This window comes from Camelus ferus, chromosome 30 (assembly GCF_009834535.1).
Source record: "Camelus ferus isolate YT-003-E chromosome 30, BCGSAC_Cfer_1.0, whole genome shotgun sequence".
Taxonomy (NCBI): Eukaryota; Metazoa; Chordata; class Mammalia; order Artiodactyla; family Camelidae; genus Camelus; species Camelus ferus.
The window spans coordinates 21,330,583-21,336,582 of record NC_045725.1 but is presented as its reverse complement, the minus strand read 5'-3'; positions in this window follow the sequence as shown (position 1 = coordinate 21,336,582).

Below are 6,000 nucleotides of genomic sequence, written 5' to 3'. Positions count from 1 at the left end.
ACATTTCTAGGTTAAAAACTATTGTTGAAATGAAGCTAATTCTCAATAGGATGAAAAATGGATCCTGCTTTCCCTTGCTCTGATAATATGAAAATAATGAGTCTCCTTTACAACAGTCACCTTTTTTTTTCATTCTTTGGAGGCTGCAGATCAACCTGTGTTTATAAAACTCATAGAGATGATAAGCTATTAGGGTCTCCTCTGTGCTGCCAAAGCTTTGAAGGGACTGAGAAGAAGGTTCTAAGTGATTAGGGTTCTGGCCAATCTGAAAAATCATAATGTCATGTTGATGGAATTCAATTTATTAAAAGAGACATCTCATTAGAATCCATTCCTGGAAAGAATACAAGGAGTACCATACATTTGTGTTTAAAGGTGATAGAAACTAGGAAATATCTTGAAGGTGACTGAAAAAATGCTCCCAAAGTTAATGAGCCTCCCTAGGGTCCTGGGAAGGGAGTGGGATTTAAATAAATAAATGAATGTATTTATAGATAAATCTAGCCTCTTAGATAGTCAGAGCAGGAGGCAGCCTTCTCAAGTGTATGCTGCTAAATAGGACCTCTTTGTTCCCAAACATGTCCAATGGGTGCATCCTTTGTTAAGAATCAGGAGTGGAGATCTAGTTCCGGGTCTGCCCTGGGAGGTTCGGATTTTCTAGGGGTTAAGTGGATGGACTTCATCAGCAGGACCTCTGGAGGATGGTAACCACTTGAGAGGATGGTAGAGGGGATAAAATGAGATGCTGTTTTAAAAGCCTTCAGCGTACTCCCTGGTACATTGTTCTGTAAATCCTAGTACTAGACAGTTAGATTCTTAGTTTCTGATGGCGCTGCTTCAGTTCTTAACCTTTTTTTGTGCTATTGAATCTCTTTGTAAGTCTAGTGAAATCTATAGACCATGCATGTCTCATAATTTAAGAAATGCAGTAGTTATGTTGCATATAACTATCAAAATAGTAAAAATATTTTTGATAAAATAATATGTTTTTCTTAAACAAATGCATTAAATGAGATCTAGCGGTGGCTTTAATAGCTATTTATTTTGAAGTAGTGATGAATATATGCTATTTTAAGATATCTGCTGCAATTTAATATAGGAAAATACCTGGGATTCCTATTGGTAACAGTCACAGATATTGCTAATATCACTGCGATTTGTTGCCTGTTTTCATAATTGAAAGCAATTTATTAATTTCAATCAGAGGTTAGTCAAAATAAAGGTGTAATTTGTTTTGCATCCAGATTCATGGACCTCTTGAATTCCTTTTAGGGAGAACAATTGTTTCCCAGAACTCAGGACTTCTCAGTGCTAAAATCGAGGACAGTCCCATGCAAACTGGGACAGTTGGTCACTTGGTGGACCCCCGGTTAGGCTCTGGGAGCTCCACAGTAAGATGCAAATTTCTTTCTTAAAGGCAAGATATTACCCCACTGTTACCTTTCCATCTATCAGGAGGAATTAGAATTAGCTTCAGTGACCAAACTTACCAAGTGATATATTTCCTTTAAATCTACTTTGCTTAAATTTTTTAGAAAGCCTTTTTTGGTTTTAATTTTCAGCAGACCCCATTGTATTTTCACGGTTGCTGTTGGAATGCTGACACATTAATTACTAATTACTGTGTAACGATGGTTGCTTCAACTCTAAGCAGTTGCCTTTTGGTTGGAGGAGTCTGAAAGCCACGTACAGCACAAGGGTGGGCATAGAGAAGCCATGTAGGCCACTGCAGCACAGGGTGGAGGGAGGTGGATGCCCACAGGGGAGAGGAAGGTGGAGATGCACTTCGTTTCTGATGCCAGTGTGCTTTTTTCAGCACCGTCACGTAGAAGGGCAGAGAGTAAGCGTCAGAGGACTTAGATTCCAGTCTTGTACCTGTTATTTATAAACTGTGTGACTTAGAAGAAGTCATTTCCCTCCTCTGAGCCTCTGAAATTCCTTCCCATGTTAATGTCCTCTTGTCGTCAATCTAAGAAGCCATCCACCTAGAAAGTAGCGTCCCTTGGCATCCTGTTTCTAGATGGAGGGAAGGACGTATGCTGGGGTTGCTTTGACCGAGACAGTTTCCTCCCAGCTCCCCACTTTGATCCAGGTCTTAAAGTGCCATTAGTCCTGGTTCATGGGGCTGTGGGCTCCTGCTGCGCAGGCTCCCCACAAGGAGCACTGTGGAGTATTGTCGGGGCACCACTGGCATCCAGTCGAAGTGAGCTATTTGGGACGACTCTCTGTGGAGACTGATATTCCTGTGTGTGGCTGTGAAAGTCTTGGGCCCGTTGATTTTTCCTGTTTAGCATCTGCTGTTTGGTTGAACATTTCAGCTGCTGGGTAAAGACACCTCCCTCTGGGGTCCTGGTGCTTCATCTGGCCAGGGTGGTCACTTCCGGGGAGGGCTGCGCCCCAGGCAAGGCCTCAGTATCCCCTGAGGAAATTTTAGAATTTTAAATTGTGTTCAGGATGGAATCATTGCGTTTTCTGGGTGGGAGGGGAAAGAAACAAAGTAGACATTTTTTTTTCCTGATAACAAAAATAAATGTTCATTGGAGAAAATTTGGAAAATTACAGAAAGACACCAAAATTTCACCACGCAGGGACAGCCATTGTGAGTTCATATGCTGGTGTCTTTCCTTCCAGGTAGGGGTATGAGGGAAATGCTGCCATCAGATATCCGAAGGGATTCCTGAATACATCGACTCGTGAAAACTATCTCTACTCTCCGGAGAGCTTCGCGTTGAAATTAAGTAGTACAAGCTGACTCCTCAGGGCTGTTTACTTTAGAAGAAGAACATTAACCATGACAGAACGTTCAGACTGGGTGGGACCACAGAGGGGTAAACTCTCCTACTTGGGGCTGTTCAGTTCCAAGACCACACACACTGAGCCACTCTGTCTTCCTATCTCTGAAACCGAATGAAGCATTTCTGTTGATAGAGATGACACTGCCAAGGCAGTGGAACTAGCTGCTGCAAGAACTTTACAGATGCAACTGTAAGAAGAGCCACAGGTTAAGTCTGAGCAACTGTGCAATTAAGAAACACTCACCCAGGACCACTTGTGAAGGGGTCAGAGTAAAGGACGTGAAGAGGTTGGGACATGGTTCTTGTCCTCAAGGAGCTTACATTAGCTCGGTTACAAGATGCAAAGCATAAAACACAAAGCAGGATGAGCTAAAGGTCAAAGAAGTAGCAAATACAAGGAATGCCATCAGTGGTGGGGACTTGAGGGCAGAGGAGGAGGGAGAGCAATCTCATGTCAGACAAGGACATGGGAGTGGGGGATGCAAGCCTGTCTGTGGGGAGGAGGATCTATAGCTGGACACCAAGAGATTAAACTGGACTAATTTCTATATGCACACCGTCTTTTGGTGAAACCTGTGTTTGAAAGTTTAAAGTCTAAGGTATTATATTAATCTAGGTTATATTTTGGTAATACGTTAATCCCCAAATCTCAGTGGTTTAACAGCATGGCTTGACTGTCTCAGACACCCCTGGGGATGCAAAAGTCATGGAGAGGTTTCTGAAGATGCCGTTTTCCTATGAGGCTGCTGGGACTCTGCCCACCCCAGCTTCCTGCCTCTCTTCCCATGGCCACTTTCTCCCTCCCCACAGGGACTAAGTCTACTTTTCTTTTTTCATTGCAATGCTGCCACCTATTTTATCCCTTCAGCTTCTTCTGTGAGTCCCCAAACTGGCAGCAGAGGAGGCCAGACTCCTAGTTCTAGCTTGCGGGGTTATTCTAATAATTCTGTACTTACATGGGCTGGGTCTTGGGGTGCTGGGGGCTTGCCGAATCATGTCCCAAGGTCCTGGCTTGGGGGGCACCATCACAGCCTGTGATTATTATCGTTTGTGCATCTCAGGGACAGTCCCTGGTTACAAAACAAAGTGAAATCTGGAGTTGGCATTAGTGCACCCAGCCAGGGGCAGATGAGGATGTGAAGCTGGGAGCTGAGTGGGAGGGGGACTCTGGGGAGTTAATATGTGACGACATCAGTGCAGTTAGAAAGAAAGGAAATGAGGAGCTTCCCTGAAGCAGAATGTTGGGACCATTAAAGGGGCTGTCAGACAGTTAACTCTACCCACAACAGGGAAGCAGTCAAGATATTCAGCAAAAGAAACTTACGGGATTACAAAGGTTAAAGAGAATGACAGTTCTTTGGTCCCTTGTCCCTGGTTGGTAGTTCATTATTCCCTTCTTTAGCTAGTATCCGGATCAACCCAACCCTCCTCCTTTTATATCAGAGACTCCTTGAGCTTACCTCTTCCACCATCTGTTCTCTCTGCTCTAGTGTTGGCTGGATTCATCACATGGGAAATCCCCTCTCTTAGTTAAGGCTGGATCCAAAGAGTGAGAATGGACAGATCATGTTGTGTTCCCTGGCACCAGTGGATCATTTCCTGGTCTCGGACATCTTGGGGGTGGGGGATGTCTCCCATCTGGGAACCCTTAGCTACCAATGGTAAAACCATTTAGGCCATTTAAGCCTCCGCATTCCATGCAATTTTATCTCCTAAGGAAGAAGGCTCCAAGTAGTCATTCTGGTCTTGACATACGTTAATGCAGAAAACTTTCTTGTATACGTTCCATTTTCAAGAGTGTAATGCTTCCAAACTGGACAAAACAAATCTCTGTGACCATTTCAGTTTCTGATTTTCTATTTAACTCTGACTTTTTTCTCCTTTAAGTCACTCAGTGACCGTCCTTTACTGTCTTCTGCACTTCATTAAAGATAATTTCAGTGTGTTGCATTTCTGAGAAAAATATCTCCAACTAAATTTCCACCTTAGTTCCCTACAGGCTTTGTTTGCAGATTAGATCACAAAGGTTTCTGGAAACTAAATCAGAAGTATTAGCGTTTGTGAGTAAAGTTTTTCGGATCTATATCTGTATGTCTGTGAAATCTGCTGCAAGATGAGAATGAGTTTTAAATTGATCTTTAAGTGTTGAAAAAACATCTTAGACATTTCTTCTGAACTTATCACTTTGTGTCATAGTTTGGTCAACTTTCATATTTTCTCCATACTCGTTTTTTTCTTTCAATGTGCTGTATGTACCCCAGTCAGAAAACTCACTTATCCAAGACCAGTACCTCTGGCACTGAGCATCTCCCTGGTGTGGGAAATGAGTTCTTGTGTACTAGCAGTGTTTTTAGATGATTTTGGTGGTGATGTTAGATTTATGTCTGGATCCACTGTTGGAAGCATATCCATTTATTATCTGTAGATATCGGAGAGCTTTATAAATTATAACTTGAGGGCATAACTTCCACCACCCAATAATGCTGTTGAGCTTTTGCAGTATAGATTGGTTAACTCTGAAGGGGAATAATGGCACCTGGAGCACATCTGAGTCTGTGCATCACTGCATTGTGTTCCATGGACTCTTCTGTATGGGTCCTTAAAGTACTTGGTGGAGGGAGTAATACTGTAAATGGATGTAGTGGGTTGAATTGTGGCCCCCAAAAGTATGTCCACCTGTAATGTGACCTTATTTGTAGTAAGGGTCTTTGCAGATAGAGTAAGGTAAGGATCTTGAGATGAGATCATCCTGTATTAGGGTGGGCTCCAAATTTCTTGTAAGGCAAGTCCTTATAAGAAAAGAGATGGGGGACATCAGACACACAGAGAAGGCCATGTGAACAAGGTGGCAGATTAGAGTTATGTAGCCAAAAGCCAAGGAGTGCCAAGGGTTGCTGGCAGCCCCAGACACAAGGAGAGAGACATCAAACGATTCTCCATCAGAACTTCCAGAAGGAATTAACCTTGCTGATACCTTGAATTCAGACTTCTAGCCTCCAGAACTATGATGGGATGAATTTCTGTTGCTTTAAGCCACCAAGTTTGTGGTACTGGATTACGACAACCTCAGGAAACTAATACAGTAGAGACCGTCAGATGAACTAGTTTACATACAGAAAGGAGGATGTTACTTAAGGCAAGATTTGACAAACCATAGCCCCGCAGGTCAAATCTGGCTGTTGCCTGTTTTGTAAATAAAGCTTTA